Below are 17568 nucleotides of genomic sequence, written 5' to 3' on the forward strand. Positions count from 1 at the left end.
GTCACTAAACTGTGTCTGCTGGAGGCAAGAAGGGCAGAATGTGGAGGTAATGTCTCCACCCCCATCCCCTATGTTGCTCATGGGATCTCAGCTCTGGAGCTTGAAGGGACCTCAGAGGCATCCGGTCCAACCCCCTTGTTCTACAGAGGAGGAAACCGAGGCTCAGGGAAGTGAAGGAACTTAGGATCCTCCCCCTTGTTCTACAGAGGAGGAAACTGAGGCTCAGGGAAGTGAAGGAACTTAGGATCCTCCCCCTTGTTCTACAGAGGAGGAAACCGAGGCTCAGGGAAATGAAGGAACTTAGGATCCTAGTTGTAGCGTTTTGTAGACTAAGAAACTGGGGCCTATGGACTGTAAGTGACTTAGAGTCACACAGCTAGGAGGTATTCCAGTCAGGATTTGAAGCCGGGTCCTCTTAGTGCCTCCTCTCTGAGTGTGCCCCCAGGTTCTCCTGTCTCTATAACTTGTCTGCACATACTTAGCTACAGGCTGTCTCCCCCATTAGATCACACACTCCTTGAGAACAGAGACTGGTTTTTGTCTTTCTTTGTATCTCCAGCCCTTAGTGCAGTGCTTGGCACACTGTAGGTGCTAGTTGCTAGTTGACCGACTAACTGATTCCAGAGCCAACACTTACCTCAGTAAACTGCTTGGTCAGCTTTCCAAGGCACAAATACGGTCTTGACTCCTGAGAGAGCAAGTCATATTTCCTACCTGACCTTCCACCCCACATGGGACTCCCACCCGCCCACATTAAGATGTGCTTCTAATGAGGAGGCAACATACATTACCAGAAAGAACTGGGTTCGAATCCAACCTCTTCTACTAATGTGATCTTAGGTAAGACACTGTCACTCTCAAGGTCTCAATATTCTCTTCTATAAAATGGGAGTAATAAAACTTCCCCCACTTAATAGTAGCTCACATTCATAGGGCTCTAAGCCTTTCAAAGCAATTTACACGTTATCTCATTTAATAGGGTGGCTTGGTTGTGAAGTGGATAGGGTGTCTGGCCGAGAGTTGTGAAGACCTGACTTCCAATCTGGCCTCAGACACTTAGTAGCTGTGTGACCCTGGACAAGTCACTTAACCCTGTTTGCCTCAGTTTCCTCATCTGTCAGATGAGCTGGAGAAGGAAATGGCAAAACCACTCCAAATGGGGTCACAGAGTTGGACACAACTGAAATGACTGAACACCAACCAACTCTTTTAATCCCCACAACAGCTCTGGGAAACAAGTACTATTATCATCCTCATTTTACGGATAAAGAAACCACAGATCAGAGGTTAAGTAGCTTCTCTAGGATGTCATAGCTTATATGTGTTTAAGTTAAGATTTGAACTCAGGTCTTCCTGAATCCTAAGAACAGCACTCTATCCACTCTTCTATGATGTCTCTCTAACCCACTTTGCTAGGTGATTTTTTCCAATCAAGCCACCAGTAAGCATTTATTAGGCACCCACTGTGTACCAGGCACTCAACCCTGCAAATACAAAGAGAAAATGGTGCCTGGCCTCTAGGAGCTTAGATTTGATTGGAGGAGAGGTAAATGACACAATTACTCTTGCTGCTCCATTTTCCTGGGGTCTCTTGGTGTCTATAGCGGGGATGCTCTGCCATTAGGTTATGGCAGAAGGGCCACGGTCCAAAGCAGATGCTGCAAGGTGGATGCGGAAGGGGAATTTCCCGGATTCTGATTGGCTCCTTTTGCAAAGTCCGAGGCCTCACCCTTTGGCCTTTGTTTCTCGGGCCTTTCTGCAGAGCAGCAGACACGTTCCCTTGTAGGGGAAGACACACAGAAGCCGGCCGCAGGGCCACCTGCTGCCATTGCCACTAATTAACTGCACATTAGGAGTTAGAGCAAGGGATGCTAGCTTCTCTCCTTCTGCCAAATTGAGCTGCTAATTACCAAACACAGGAGCTCAGGTTTGTTTTGTCTTGAGTTAATATTGGCAGAGCCCAAATGCAGGGGAACAAGCCAGGGTGTGGGCAGTGCTGTGCTCCAAGAGGTGATCCTGCTCCTGGGTCTAGCATATGCTCCAGCCCCCTCGTTTTACTTTTGGAGGAAACTGAGGCTGAAAGAGAGAGAGAGCGACTTAGGATCATAGATCCAGAGCTGGAAGGACCCCAGCTCCAACCCCTTCACTCTATAGACAAGGCCTCTGGTGGTTACATGACTTGCCTATTGGTCAGAGAATCAGCCTCAGAGAATATGGATTTTACAATAGAGAGTGTGAGAGAGGAAGGGACTAGCTCAGAGTCACAGAGCTAGTAAATGTTTTCCTAATAAAGTAGGATTTGAACTCAGGTCTTCATCACTCTTAAGTCCAGGGCATCTCACTTATTAACTAATGGGGAAGTGCTTCAAAGAAGATGATGAGCTTCTTGAAGGAAGGGACGATCTTTTGCCTTTTTGCGTGTCCCTAGCACTTAGCACAATGCCTGGCACATAGTAGGCACTTAATAAATGTTTATTGATTGATAGCCAGTGAGTAAGCAGTCTTTGTAGAAAAGCAGCTCTTTTATTCTCCCAGTAACAGATAAATGTTGCTCTGTGAGGCCAGTAAGAAAGCTAGGCGGCTTGGTGGCACATTGGGTAGAGCACTTAGCAGACTAGGTCTTTCCCAGCTCTCAGTCTATGATCCTAAGAACAAAGTGGGGGCTGTGGCTTGACCCCAAAGGGACCAATCAGAGAGTGGGAAAATTGATATTATCCTCCCCCTCTCCAGTCTTGGGGCTTGTTCCCAACACAGCCACATCTACCCTTCCCCCATTCTAATCCGCTATTCCTCCCCTCAGTGTACAACTTTTCAACCTCCCAACGTCCCCCATCTGGGACAGCCATCAATCTCAAAGGACTGTTGGAACCTAATTCTGACAACAGCAGCTGCTGCAGGTATTGCTGCGAAAATCTCTCCCCCTCCTCCCATCTCTAGCACAATCATCAAGAAGAAAAAAAAATCACTGATAAGGACGTGTGATTGAAAACATTTGGAGACCACTAATCTAGGTGCTTCCTCTTGATTACCCAAGCAGAGAGAAGTGGGGTGGGTGGGGGAAGAAATAAAAGAAGGATCCTGTCTCCTCCGTTGGATATGGTATGGCTAGGGCACCCAGTTTGGTCTGATTGGCTTCATAGATTATTATGGCCACACCTGAATTTAGGCATCATTCATTAAGGCAGCCAGTGGGGGGGGGAGAGAGAGAGAGAGAGAGAGAGAGAGAGAGAGAGAGAGAGAGAGAGAGAGAGAGAGAGAGAGAGAGAGAGAGAGAGAGAGAGAGAGAGAGAGAGAGAGAGAAGGAAGAGAGAAATGGAAGAGAGAGAAATGGAGGGAGGGAGGGGAGAAGGAAAGGAGAGACAGACAGAGACAGAGACAGAGACAGAAAAAAGTCAGCATCCATACCCTCAGAGTTTGCAACCAGAGACAGTGACACAGAGACAGCTAGAGAGACAGGATGACCCCTTAGCAACCAGCTAGTCCCACCCCTTGATTTTACACAGGAGGAAACTGAGGCCTGTTGAGAGGAAATGATTTATCCAAAATCCCCCAGCTACTCGGGACTTGAATTCGCTTCTTTAAATCCAGTGCTCCTGACATTACTTCACAGGGTTGAAACTGGAATACTTAAGCATCATGGAACCACAAGGAGGAGTAAATATGATGACAAGAATAAAAAGGATCCGATCTGAGATTGTGACTTCCTCGAAGACTGAGGCTATACCCTGTTCCTTTTAGCAGCTCCCTCCCAATCCTCCAATGGCACCAGGCAAGCACAGGGTCTTATACTTGGCAGGCACTGGACACATCGTAGAATATTAGAATTCACCTACTCCGGCTTCTTCATTTTGCAGAAGAAGAAACTGAGGACCAGAGAGGTCAAAGCATCCTCCCAGAGTCACGCAGGTGGGTGGCATGGTCCACCTGGCTTTATGTCACACTGTCCCTGTTGGATGAATGTGGATTTCTATCAGAAATCCCAAGGACAAACATATCCCCCCACAAATGAGCCTGTGGGAGGAGCCCTGCCCCTCCAATTCTATGTAAAAGTAGCTCTTTGGAGGAGGGGCTAAAAAGTAATGAATCCTTTTTCTCCAATGACTTCTGAGGGCAGATTCATTCTCAGAGTTGGAAGGGCCCCTAGAAGGCCCCTGGTCTGATCTGAAACAATCTTCCTTCTAATGAATTGTGCTGTTCCTCCAAGGATGTTTCATTTGTTAGATGAGTTCATCACGTAACAAATGGTACTTCTGTTTAACATTTCTCATTCATTGTTTTGCATGACTGCACACATAGAATCTCTATCAAATTGCTTGCCTTTTCAAGGGAGGGAGGGAGGGAGGGAAAGAACATGGAACTAATTTTTTTAATGTTAAAATTTTTTGTTTACATGTAATTGAGAAAAAACAAAAAAGAATGGAAAAAATGTTCATTCATCTATCAAATTTTTTTATCAAATTTTTTTGAGTGCCTATTCTGTGTACACCACATTGGACTGCATTTGTAGGGTTTTGGACTTTAAATCAGGAAGACGAGTTCAAATCTTGCTTTACATGTTTTCCAGTTCTGTGAATACTGCACGTTATCCTACCTGAGTCTCAGTTTCCAGTCTCTCTTTTTTTTATATTTCCCTCAATGATTAGAATTTTCGTTATGTTATGCAATATGATATAGTGGATAGAGAATTAAAAAGATTTGGGTTCATTTCTGCCTTTGTTACCTACTAACCCTGTGACTGAGTAAATCACTGAATTTATCAGTGTTTTGGACAACTAAGAATGTTTAAGCATTTTTTCTTACTTTTGTAACGATTGGAATAACGCCACCTGCTGGATACTTACTGTAGAAGAGTTCTGCCCATGAAGGGAAGGTCTTTGAGGGCAAGACCAGGAGTCAGGAAGTGACGCGGACTAGTGGGAGGAGGAAGGAAGAGACGGGCGCTCGGTCTCACGCTCTTTCCTCTGGACTCTGGCGGAGAAGGGAGCTAGAAATGTGCTCTCCCTTTAATAGATAGGAATCTAGGCCTTTCTCTCTCTCTTTACCAAATTCTTATTCTCCTTAATAAATGCTTAAAAGTCTAACTCTTGCTAAAGCTTATAATTTATTGGCGACCACTCATTAGATATTTTAGACAGTTTAGCTAGAATTTTAGCCCTTAACAGATGGCTGACCACGAAGAGGAAAGCTAAACCTCAGTCTTCTGATCTTCTGGTTGGGTAAGAAATTTCCCCTCCCTCTCCCTTAAACTGCTAAGTACTGGCGTACTGGCTGTGTTTTCCTTTAAATTTTTTCGAATGGACCTTTTAAACTCCCTAATTACCCTATTTTTGATTTTAGTCTGTTTAACCAGACAAATGGGAGATAAGATCATGTTAATGCTTTGTTTTTGTGGATTTTCTATTTTTCTTTTTATTTTTGTTAAAAGAGCCAGCAACTTACTCACACAAGGAAATATCTCTCCCTCTCCCAACCATGCTTTTTCAGAGAAACCTGAAGAGATTCCTGCAGCTTTTCCCAGTTCTAACACTAATTGTTGCTCTAATTTTGCATGCCTGGAGGCAATGACCCACCCTCTAGAAGTTTTTAATCCCCTAGCACCTGGAGGCAAAGTGGGGGAAGAGGAATCCAGGCCTGAGTTCAAAATCAAGTCTGATTCAAATTGCCCTGGTCCCTCCCCTCCTCTCCAGACCCCACCCTCTACTCCTCCCATGGCTAAGCCCATTGCTTCCCCTGCCTGGGAAGTCCAGAGATCTAATGCTCATGCGCAACTTTCTCTAACTACATTTGCAGCTTCAGGCTCAGCCCTTCCCCATTCTGCCTGTGCTTCTGAGACAACCTTAGAAAACCCTTTAAATTCCAGATATGCTCGTTTTGTTCATAATTTTGCTAACCTGCTTTTGTCTTTAATTAGTAATCTTATAAAGCATTTGTATGGTGAAAAGGCTGACAGACAATATAGAGGGGTTAAAGAAGAAAAACTTAAGCCGAATAAGAATGACAATCATCAACATAGTTCAAGACTCTGCTTCTTTTGCCATGGAAGGGTATATATTTTACAGAAATGTAGAAGTAAACAGCAAGATATTGATATGAGTATTGGGGATTTTAGATACCGGAATCAAAAGTGTTCTGAATTCACTCAGAGTAATAGTATCAGTTCAGAGGTTACATAGGATTTCTATGCTATTACATATACATTTTGAAATTAATGGTATGGGTTTATTTTCATAGAGATTTTCATGCTTTTGAGATTGTGTCATACTTAGTTTTTAAAACAAGGAGAATATTTGTAAAAGCTTTTTATAGTCATGTGATCAAGTTTATATTTTATAATACTCTTGTTAATATTAAGTTCATATTCATTTAGATTTCCTTAGTTTGAATTTCATTGTCTTTTATTGTTCCACGTGTATCTTCTTCTATTCATTCATCTATCTAATTTTGAAACATGGTTTTGATTTCATAATACAATGTTAATTCTAGGAGTATTGTGCTCCCATATTCTGAGTTATTTGTTTTTGTTATTTTTTCTCAACTGATTATTTGATCAAACTCTTTAAAGCATTTCCCTAGCAAATTGTTTGCCATGGCAAGTGTAAATTGATTCTAGAAGTATTATTTTTGATAAGCATATTCCAAAAAAAAAAAAAAAAAGAGGGGAACATTTGTAAAAGTTGTCTTTGAGATTGTGTTGTGCTTTAACTTGTATTTAAATATGTTCAGATTTTTCAAAAAAGTAATTGTATGCTAAGTAAAAAAAAAGGTATTATTTGAAATTGTTGCATAATTATATATTATATTCTGAGTCAAGATGTATTCACATTTTTTGCAATCATTTATTATCCTCAATTTTTAAATCCATATGAGACTTGGATTATGGGAACTTATCATTTAAGACATTAATTGCCTTTATTCTGAGTTATCAGATGCCAGTTGGCCAAGGTGCCATCCAATCACAAGAGGAATACATGCAAGAGCAGACACTGAACTGTCACATGAGGGGAGACATGCATGAAGTCAAGGTATGGCTGAGAGAACGGCTTTTGACAAATGTTGAGGTTGGATTCTCTTGGTTTAATATTTTATTTTATTTTTCCCCACAATATTGTACAGATGGCTGGAAGTATTCATCCCACCCATCTCACTCGTACACCTGGCTTCTATGCTCCCTCCTATATGCCTGATGCCATGGACATCTTAATCCCATGGATCTGATTAAGTCTGACTCAGTTTCCTCCAATATGTTCGGTGGCATGGACGTATATTCCATCCACCTATTTTAAGCCTGGCATACTGTATGGGCAGTACATATTGCTCAAGTGTGGGAATGCTCATATCCCATCATTTCTCTGTTCTTTTATGGTAACCCCCATAATTATCTCAGGTGTCATGATAAATACAGTGTTGAATTTGGCCTTGACACCTGTTACCAATTATATTAGATTTTCTAATTTCTCATAATGGCATGAGGATAATTAGGCAGATGATGCAAAAAGTGATGAAACAAAGATAAAAATTATTTTAAAAAATTAATATCACAGCAATTGTCTTCTCAATTACCCTCCATAAGGGGGGACTATAGTAATATTATAATTTTAAAGAATGTTTCAATTTTTGTTTTATTACATGTTTCATGTGTAACAACTAAGATTCTGAATTCCCTTAGACATGTTTTTGAGAACTTTCATTGTTTGATTTGATTATTGACAAAGCTATTTTAAAGTTGTGTTAAGCTCAATTTTGTAGGAAATTTTCCTGGCTGATTACCAGCATCCACACATCAACCCCTGAAAAGACTTCGATTCTATGACTACACCTAGAGGACATCTGAGACTTTCAGAGACTTTAAATGAACAGTTTTGATTTGTTGTTTTTGTTGTTTTTTTTCTCTTTCTGTTATAATATACACCATCTGTAACATGTATTCTCTGCAGAGGCCCTCCCTTTGCAAGACTAATGTCAAAGCGTCGTTTCATGAGGAAAAAAAAAATCGCCCCTCTGGACAAAACTTTCCTCTCTTCCTTTTCTATATTGTTGTTCACATATTATTAGTTAGCAATAGTTATTATATTCTTTTTACTGTTCCGTCAAGGAAACATTTTGTTTCTTGAGGAACAACAGGGGGGACTGTAACGATTGGAATAACGCCACCTGCTGGATACTTACTGTAGAAGAGTTCTGCCCATGAAGGGAAGGTCTTTGAGGGCAAGACCAGGAGTCAGGAAGTGACGCGGACTAGTGGGAGGAGGAAGGAAGAGACGGGCGCTCGGTCTCACGCTCTTTCCTCTGGACTCTGGCGGAGAAGGGAGCTAGAAATGTGCTCTCCCTTTAATAGATAGGAATCTAGGCCTTTTTCTCTCTCTTTACCAAATTCTTATTCTCCTTAATAAATGCTTAAAAGTCTAACTCTTGCTAAAGCTTATAATTTATTGGCGACCACTCATTAGATATTTTAGACAGTTTAGCTAGAATTTTAGCCTTAACACTTTTAAAAAAGTATTATTAATTTTAAATTTTTTCTTTTTAAATTTTGAGTTCCAAATTATCTTCCTCCTTCCCCTTCTCTACCCACTGAGAAGGGAACCAATATGATGCCAATTATACATGTGAAATTATGTAAAACATTTCCATATTAGCCATGTTGCAAAAAAAAGCAAGAAAAATAAAGGAAGTGAGAAAACTGCTTTAATTTGTACTCAGCGTTCATTAGTTCTGTCTCTGGAGGTAGATGGCATTTTTTCATCATGAGTCCTTTGTAATTGCCTTGGATCACTGTATTGATCAGAGTAGCCAAGTCTTTCACAGTTGATCATTGTTACAACATTGCTGTTACTGTGTACAGTCATCTGTCTATTCTCACTTCATTTTGCATCAGTTCATATAAGTCTTGGTGTGTTTTTTCTGAACCCCACCCCATTGTTCCCCACAGCACAGTAGTGCTCCATATCAATCATATGTCACAACTTGTTCAGTCATTCCCCAAGTGATGAGCATCTCCTCAATTTCCATTCCTTTGCCACCTCAAAAAGAGCTATTATAAATATTTTTGTACATGTAACTCTTTTTCCTTTTTCTGTTGGATTTGTCAAGCTTTGACAGAAGAAAGTTAAAGTCACCTAGAATTAATTCCTTATTGTCCAGTTTTCTTTTCCTTTAAGAACTTGGTTGCTAAGTCATTTGGTACATATATACTTAATACTGTCATTACTATCTAAGGTACTTTTTTTTCCCCCGAGGCAATGGGGGTTAAATGACTTGCCCAGGGTCACCCAGCTAGTTAAGTGTCAAGTGTCTGAGGCTGGATTTGAACTCAGGTACTCCTGAATCCAGGGCCGGTGCTTTATCCACTGCGCCACCTAGCCGCCCCCTAAGGTACTTTTAATCATACAATACTTTCGATAATTTTCTATTTTAATGGTGTCTATTTTTGCTACTTTTTCTTGATTTCATCGGTGCTTTGTGATTTAATTATCTTTGTGTGGAATCTTCTTCCACCAATGAATGTCAATACGTTGCTTGGGAATAGGAAGAGGTTCAATGACTTGTGCATGGCCACACATCTACTATGAGCCACATGTGAGACTCTTCTCCTTCCCATTTGTTTTTGTTTATTTAACTTTTATTTGTGCCCCATTCCCTGAGGATATCTCTCTTATCCTCCAGTCTGTCTTTCAGTTTTCCAGATGATTGAGTTTTATTCATTTCCTTTTCAAAATATTCTCCCTTCACATTTCTAGCCTTTGTGTTTTCAGCATTCTTTCTTTTAGATGTTCCATAAAAACTATAATGGATTTCTTACTTCATGACAGCATGTTAACATTGAGTCATCTTTGACATGTCTTGCATTCAATTATAAATAATCTCTTTTAAAGTTTTAGCAACTTGGGGACAGCTAGGTGGCGCAGTGGATAAAGCGCCGGTTCTGGATTCAGGAGGACCCGAGTTCAAATCTGACCTCAGATACTTGACACTTACTAGCTGTGTGACCCTGGGCAAGTCACTTAACCCCAATTGCCTCATTTAAAAAAAAAAAGAGTTACGTTTTCTGATTTAATTGAAGAATATTCCTTTTTCATGATGGAGGATTGCTCAGTTTTTGCAGGAAAAGTAATTTTGAGGTGCAGGTCATTTTCTTTTGCTTTCGAGCTTATATTTTAGACTTAATTATTTCTTGTCTTCATTGAGGAAGTTCATGTCAGTCAAATTCATGATTATTGATATATAAATTGCCTTCTCCTGACTACTTACAAAATTCTCCCCTTGACGTTGCAGTGCTAGAATTTGACAATTACATTTCTGGAGAGATTAAACTTAAGATTCCTCTCTGTGGCAACCAGTAGATATTTTATCAACTGGTATTCTGCCCTCAGTTTCTAATACTTCTGGGCAATTGTTCTCAAATGATTTACTGGAATGTTATATTTGAAGTATTTTTCTTCATTCTTTTTTCCCCAGAGAGAGAAATAATTCTTACATTGTCTTGCTGAATTCTGTCATCTAGTTCTCTTGCTTTATTTTGTAGCGCTCTGAAAATGCAATCAAATCAGTAATATAATTGCTTCTGCAAAGAAGTGACCATGAATTGTCTTGTGGCTCCCTCCATTCACTCTCTCTGTAACTTCTCAGACCAAAATGCCTTTCTGTAGCCACCATTTCCTTTTCTGTGTTGTCTTCCTCTATTACAGTGTAAGTTCCTTGAGAATAGAGACTGTCTCCTGTTTTTGTTTCCCCAGAACCTGGAAGTTTCTTAGAATATAATGCTCATGCTTTCTGCCCTATCTCCTTTTCCCTCACCAAGTGCTGCTCTGGTTGCATCACACTCACCCTGAGCTCTGGATTACAATCACCACCTTGCTCCTTCCATCACCATTATCTTCTAACAGGACCTCAACAGGCATGATGAGATGTCCTCTGACATCCACAAGATCTGGAAGATCACAAATACTTTGTGTAGGATTCTTTTGTGAAGCTAGTTTCTTGCAGATGATGGTTCATTACTATGTCAACTCCAGTGATTACAGTGGCATCTGTTTCTTCACCCCTAGGACTAATTTCTGTTTGCTAGTTAAACCTGAGTTAAAAAGAGGGAGAGGGGCAGCTAGGTGGCGCAGTGGATAGAGCACTGGCCCTGGAGTCAGGAGTACCTGAGTTCAAATCCGGCCTCAGACACTTAACACTTACTAGCTGTGTGACCCTGGGCAAGTCACTTAACCCCAATTGCCTAACCAAAAAAAAAAAAAAAGAGGGAGAGATGTCCATGGATGTGCCAACAATATGAAGCAGATCTTTCTACATTTTCATTTTGTCTATAAGTTGGAGTAGAGTTAACTCTGGAAAAGATTATATCCAAAGTGAATAAAATGAAACTAAAACAAACTAAAATGTAAACTAAACTAACTAAAATGTAAAACTAAAACAAAAAACAGAGTACATAATGTTCATTCATTCATTGATTCATGCATGCACGTATGCATGCATGCCCAAGTGTATATATACATGTATGGCATACAGTTTTACTATTTTAGATTTTGCTCTATTGTTATTTCTTCTCTGCATTTTTCATTCTTCCTGAACCCTTCTCTTCTTCAAAAAGCCCACCATATTTGAGATTTTCTGTTGTCTTTTCTACATTGTCAATTTTCATGTACATCTTGAAATCTTCCTTTACCAAACTTTGGCCAATATTCCAGATGCCACGTCTTCCTTTGTATCTCCTATTAGGATTCCAAATCACTGTGGCACCAATGCAGTCTGTCCATTTTTATTTTCTAGAGATGTGATTGCTTTTTGAGTATTTTTTTTCCCGTTTTGGAGAGTTCGTTCTCTCTTTTACTCTATAGTTTTTTTTCCCCACTGACCTCAGGTCTCTCTTGTTTTCTTACTTCTTCAGTCTTTCTATTAGTTTTTCCTCTAGTGTTTTTTTTAAATATGAGGAAAGACTTCTTTCATTTCCTGTCTTTGTTGTTGTTGTTCTTTATTTTCCTTTTCCTTGGTGTATTTGTCATTGCTTGGTGGTGATGAAGGAGAACTGGACTGAGTCGTAGCCACTCACTTGCCATCTTGGCATGAGTCAAACGGGTGGAATTTTGAGAAATCAAGTGCAGCAGCTTTTAGATGAGCCTGGCTCTGTTTATTTCTTGGGGAGGGATGAATGACTTAGAAACACACTACATGCTCTAATATGCAATATGTTGACCCATTTGAAGGTCACAGCATTGCAAACTTATGCCTGGAAGGGACTTAAAAGGTCATTTGTTCCAACCCCCTTGTTTTACAGATGAGTAAACTAAGACTCCGGGCAAATCACTTAAGCTGTCTTAGCCTTGGTTTCTTCATCTGTAAAATGGGGGTAATCACATGACCTTCCTAACAAGGTGGTTGCATCAAATGGGATAACATACATAGAGCACTTTGCAACTCTAAGGTGAAATGTAAATGGTTATTGTTGGTGGTGGTGGTTAATGTGCAGAGCCAACATGCTCTTTTGGGGTTTGGCTACCCTGACATCCTTGATGACCGTTGCATCTGTGAGCCAGGCCGACTGCTAGAGGAAAAGACGTCTGACCTTATTGCATGAGTCGGGAACAAGTCCCCCAGCTTTGAGGTTGTTTGCGAGATGAGAACCATGCATCTTGACCCAGTGAGCACCGTGACATTTTATGCCTTCTCAGAAATTGCTTTTATTTCCCTGACCAGATTTAAAGTGGATTGCAATGGAATGGATGCTAGCAGGCACTCAGCCTATCAGAGATTTGATGGCAGAGGGAACCCACAGCATTTGCTTCTATTCTCTGCTTGTGGGCCTTCTATCAGGGAACAAACACTTCATTTTGTGGCTCAGAAACCATGGAGAGCTTTTTTCAGGTCCCATCCTGAAGGTTCCAAGAGTTAAGAGAACAGGAGACCCCATTCCTCATCCTTTACAGGGAAGGCATGTGGGATAGAGGACTCAGAGCTTTGGACATTGAGCTCACTGACATTTATTAGCTGTGGGCAGGTCACCCCATCAGTCTGAACCTTGGCTTCCTCTAGAGGAGGGCTCCTGAAACTTTGTCCATTCCCAATCCCTTTTCCCCTGAGAAATCTTTACATGGCCCTGGATATATCTATATATCTATATAGATATAGATATATACATTCACACATACATATATAGATATAGATATATAAAACAGGCATACATATGGAGTCATGTAACTGAATGGGGAGGTTGTGAAAAATTTGGCAACAATAAAAGGTTCTATATCTCTATTTTATATACATATATACCTGGGGTTGCCTAAAAATTTCTCAGGTGAAAAGGGGTCTTGAGTGGAAAAAATGTAAGGAGCCCTGTTCTAGATAATGGGAATGATGCTGCCCAACTAGGGTCTGGTTAGATGAACCGGACTGGACCTGTGATTGCTTTCTTTTTTATTTGATATTTTTTTAGTTTTATTAATATATTGTTTTTACATTAGGTCTCTTGCAACAGAGCAAAAATTTAAGTGATTTCCTCTGAAAGTGCCTTTCAATATCCCACATCTGTAGTACTCCATCTCTCTATTTTTTTTGGGGGGGGGTGAGGCAATTGGGGTTAAGTGACTTGCCTAGAGTCACACAACTAGTAAATGTTAAGTGTCTGAGGTTGGATTTGAACTCAGGTCCTCCTGACTCCAGGCTCAGTGCTCTATCCACTGTGCCACCTAGCTGCCCCTCCATCTCTCTATTTTAAAAAATGAACAGAAATCTAGTTTTTTCTCCCATCTACTCCTTATTTCATTAAAAAATTCCTTATAACATGTGCAAACAAAATAAATTTGTTCAGTGGCTTTATATGTGTGTTTCCATGTGTGTCTATATACACATATTTATGCATGCATGTTTATATGTATAGGCACGCCTATTTGTAGGTATCTAAGCTACATATCTGTACATACATGTATATGTGGATATATACATATTTATGTATATATGTGTATCTGCACACATTTACATGTGTTTATATGTTTGTAAGTGTTTATATAGGCATATTTGTGTATGTTTATATATACCTACACACATTTGCATATGTTTATACATGTATATACACGTTTGTGTGTTTATATATGTATATTGACACATTTGTATTGATATAGAAACATATGGTACTTTTATGCACATGTGTCTGCGTACACAAATACATATTTCTATATGCATGTGTCTCATTCCGCGCACCTCTGTCATGGGCAGCAGGCTTAATCCCCTGTCCTCTGGAATCTTGGAAGGTCATCATATTGATTTTGGTTCTTTCTTCTTTCACAGTCGATTATTTTCACAGTGTTGTTATTCTCCTGGTTCTGCTCCCTTCAACTGGCATTAGTCCAGATAAGTCTTCACATACTTTTCTGAAACTCTTTATTGCTCATTTCTCACAGCACAATAGTCCTCTGTCACATTCACACACCACAATTTTGTGCAGCCATTCTTAGGTTAATGGGCATGCCCTTAGATTCCAGTTTTCAAGGGCACAGGGAGCTCTCAAGTGAGAAAACTCCCCCTACTAGTGTAGGTCAGCAACTCTCTGCAGCTTACAGTCATGGTAGATTGCCTAGAGCAGTGGTGTCAAACTCAAAATGGAAATGAATCCCCCTAGAAAACCGCCAATTAACATCATCTATATTGTATTGTGTTTTTATTTATTTTGTTAAACATTTCCCATTTATGTCTAGTGTGGCTGCCATGAATTTGAAGCCTCTGGCCTAGAGCCTTGAGAAGCTGTATGACCTGCCTGGGGTTACCCAGTCAGAACTGGAACCCAGGTCTTCTTGACTCTAAGGTCAGTTCTCTATGCCCTATTCCAGAGAAGAAGTTGTTGTTGAGTTGTGTCCAATGCTTCATGACCCCATTTGGGGTTTTCTTGGCAAAGATACTGGAGTGGTATGCCATATCCTTCTCTAGCTCATTTTGCAGATGAGGAAATTGAGGCAAACAGGGTGAAGTGACATGCCCAGGGTCACAGAGCTAGAAAGTGTCTGAGGCCAGATTTGAATTAAAATCTTCCTGAGTGGTGCTCTATCCACTGCACACTATCTAGCTGCCCCCCCAAAGGTTTTTTGTTATTTCTGAATATGCGATAGAAATGGGCATTATCTTTATTATTTCCCACATGTGTCTGCAAACTTACTTTCCTTCTTTTCTTTTTCTAAAGCTTTCTCTTTTTCTCTGTATCTACAGGGATTATTTTTTCCAAACCAAAAATTTGACATTTGGCTAACTGCCTCCACTTTGCTAGTATAGTGGAAAAGGCTTTTATAGGACCCAGCCACAGAGTCCGTCTAACTCAACTTCATTTTGCAGTTGAGGGAGCTGAAGTGAATTTCTATCACTTATAACATATGTCTATTACTATTGCTTCCTGGATGAGAGGAGGAGAAGGACATTGTATTGGGCCTCATCGACACCAGGGACCCAGGACACAGAAGGAGAGACTGGAATATTAGAGAACCATATTCATCAAGGCACAAACCAAACTTATCCCTTCCCTAGTATTGTGAGTCGTGGGGACAATCAAGGTCTGTTGGGGTGGGTGATGGTGCTGGGGGTGGGGAGGGAAGGGGAAAGATGTTTCTGAATTCTTTTACTGGACAGAAAGCGAGAGTATTCTTAACTATAGGAACTCTTGCTTATAGTTTTGTTGTGTTTTCTATATTTGATGCCTTGTTAGCATAAGAACTTCCAGGGCAACTGAACAATTTTTTGAGGGAAAAGCAAAATGAGTCAGATACTGATGTTTCCAGGATTTTTTTTTTCTGGGCAAAAATATGAACCATAGAGATTTTGTAGGAGAGACAAGCCAGCTTCTAATGTTCACATGCTTTCTTTGGGTGGAGAAATGATCCAGAAAGAATGTATGTCCCTGGATCTTTGTATTGTGGGAGTTGGGAGTGGATGGGGTCCCGTACAGCCAACGTGGCTTAATGGGAAGAGTATTGGACATAAGAGTTGGGTTCAAATCCTCCTTCAGATCTTTACTAGCTTGTGTTTCAATTTTTATTTTATTTTATTTTATTTTATTTTATTTTATTTTATTTTATTTTATTTTTAGCTTGTGTTTCCATGAGCAGATCATTTAGCTGGTCAACACTTTAGTTTTCTCATCTATGAAATGGGCATAATAATTTTTGTACTACCCACTTCACAGTAATGCTCCCAGGAGAGGATTCAGCAAACCCTACAATGCTCCCAGGAGAGGCAGGAGATGAGCTGGGCTCAGAGGCAGGAAAGACACCATTCAAATACTACCTGTGGTCCATGCTGGCTGTTCGACCCTCAGCATTTGAGGCAACTCTCCCAGAAGGTGCAGACCTGCATTGGGAGAGGAAATGTCCTCATCTGAGAGTTCTTTATTCCAATGAAATCATGGTCCTGCCGCCATCTTAGAGTGAGTTATCATTGTTCATTGTTATCCTTACTACTGATTGGATTTCCTCAGTTCCTGTTTACCCAAATCAGCATATTCCTAGGATATTTTTGGATGTTTTTTTTGGGGGGAGTGGACAAGAATCCATTTTTTTAAAAAATGGTACTCTCCTCAGTCATCCACACTGCAGGGTCCCCATCCTTGTAGCTGACTCTCCTGCTGTATTTTTTGTTTCTCAGCTTCTGTCACTCAGACTATACCACAGAAAAGCAGAAAATCTGAACTAATTGAATTTAGACGGGAACATCTGTCATTGTCTCAAGTCCAAATTGATCCATGAATTGAGACAGGGTTATGACCTCGGCATGAGTCCCAGTGAAAATACTCTTACCTAATGGAGTTGAAGAATGGGCATTTCCTTAATGATCTCTTCTGATGAGGTGTAGGTAGTGAACAGGGGAAAGGAACAAAATTTTTAAAAAGGATCCAGTTTTTTAAAGAAAACACAGGGGGCATCTAGGTGGCACAGGGGATAAAGCACTGGCCCTGGATTCAGGAGGACCTGAGTTCAAATCCAGCCCCAGACACTTGACACTTACTAGCTGTATGACCCTAGGCAAGTCACTTAACCCTCATTGCCCTGCCAAAAAACAAAACAAAAAACCCCAAACATTTATTAAGTGCCTACTATGTGCCAGATACCATGCTAAAGCATTGAGGATGCAAAAAGAAGCCAAAGCCCTCAAGGAGCTTACAATCTAACCATAAATGGAGAGAACACTGGACTGTCCCTTTAAATGGAGTTCGCATCCTGGCTCTAGGACCCACTTATTCACTCACAGTATGATGTTGAACAAGTGACTTCTCCTCTCTGGGCCTCAGATTCCTCCTCAGTCTCTTCAGAGACAGCTAAGTGGTCCAGTGGATAGAGTGCTAGGCTTGGAATCAGGAAGACCTGAGTTCAAATTTGGCATCAGATGCTTGTTAGCTGTGTGATCCTGGGCAAGTCACTTAACCACTGTTTGCCTGACTTCTGCCCTCTATAAAGTGGAGATCTTTGTTTGTTTGTTTGTTTTTTGGATGGCAATGAGGGTTAAGTGACTTGACCAAGGTCACATAGCTAGTAAGTATCAAGTGTCTGAGGTCGGATTTGAACTCAAGTCCTCCTGAATCCAGGGCCAGTGCTT

This window comes from Dromiciops gliroides, chromosome 4 (genome assembly GCF_019393635.1).
Source record: "Dromiciops gliroides isolate mDroGli1 chromosome 4, mDroGli1.pri, whole genome shotgun sequence".
NCBI lineage: Eukaryota > Metazoa > Chordata > Mammalia > Microbiotheria > Microbiotheriidae > Dromiciops > Dromiciops gliroides.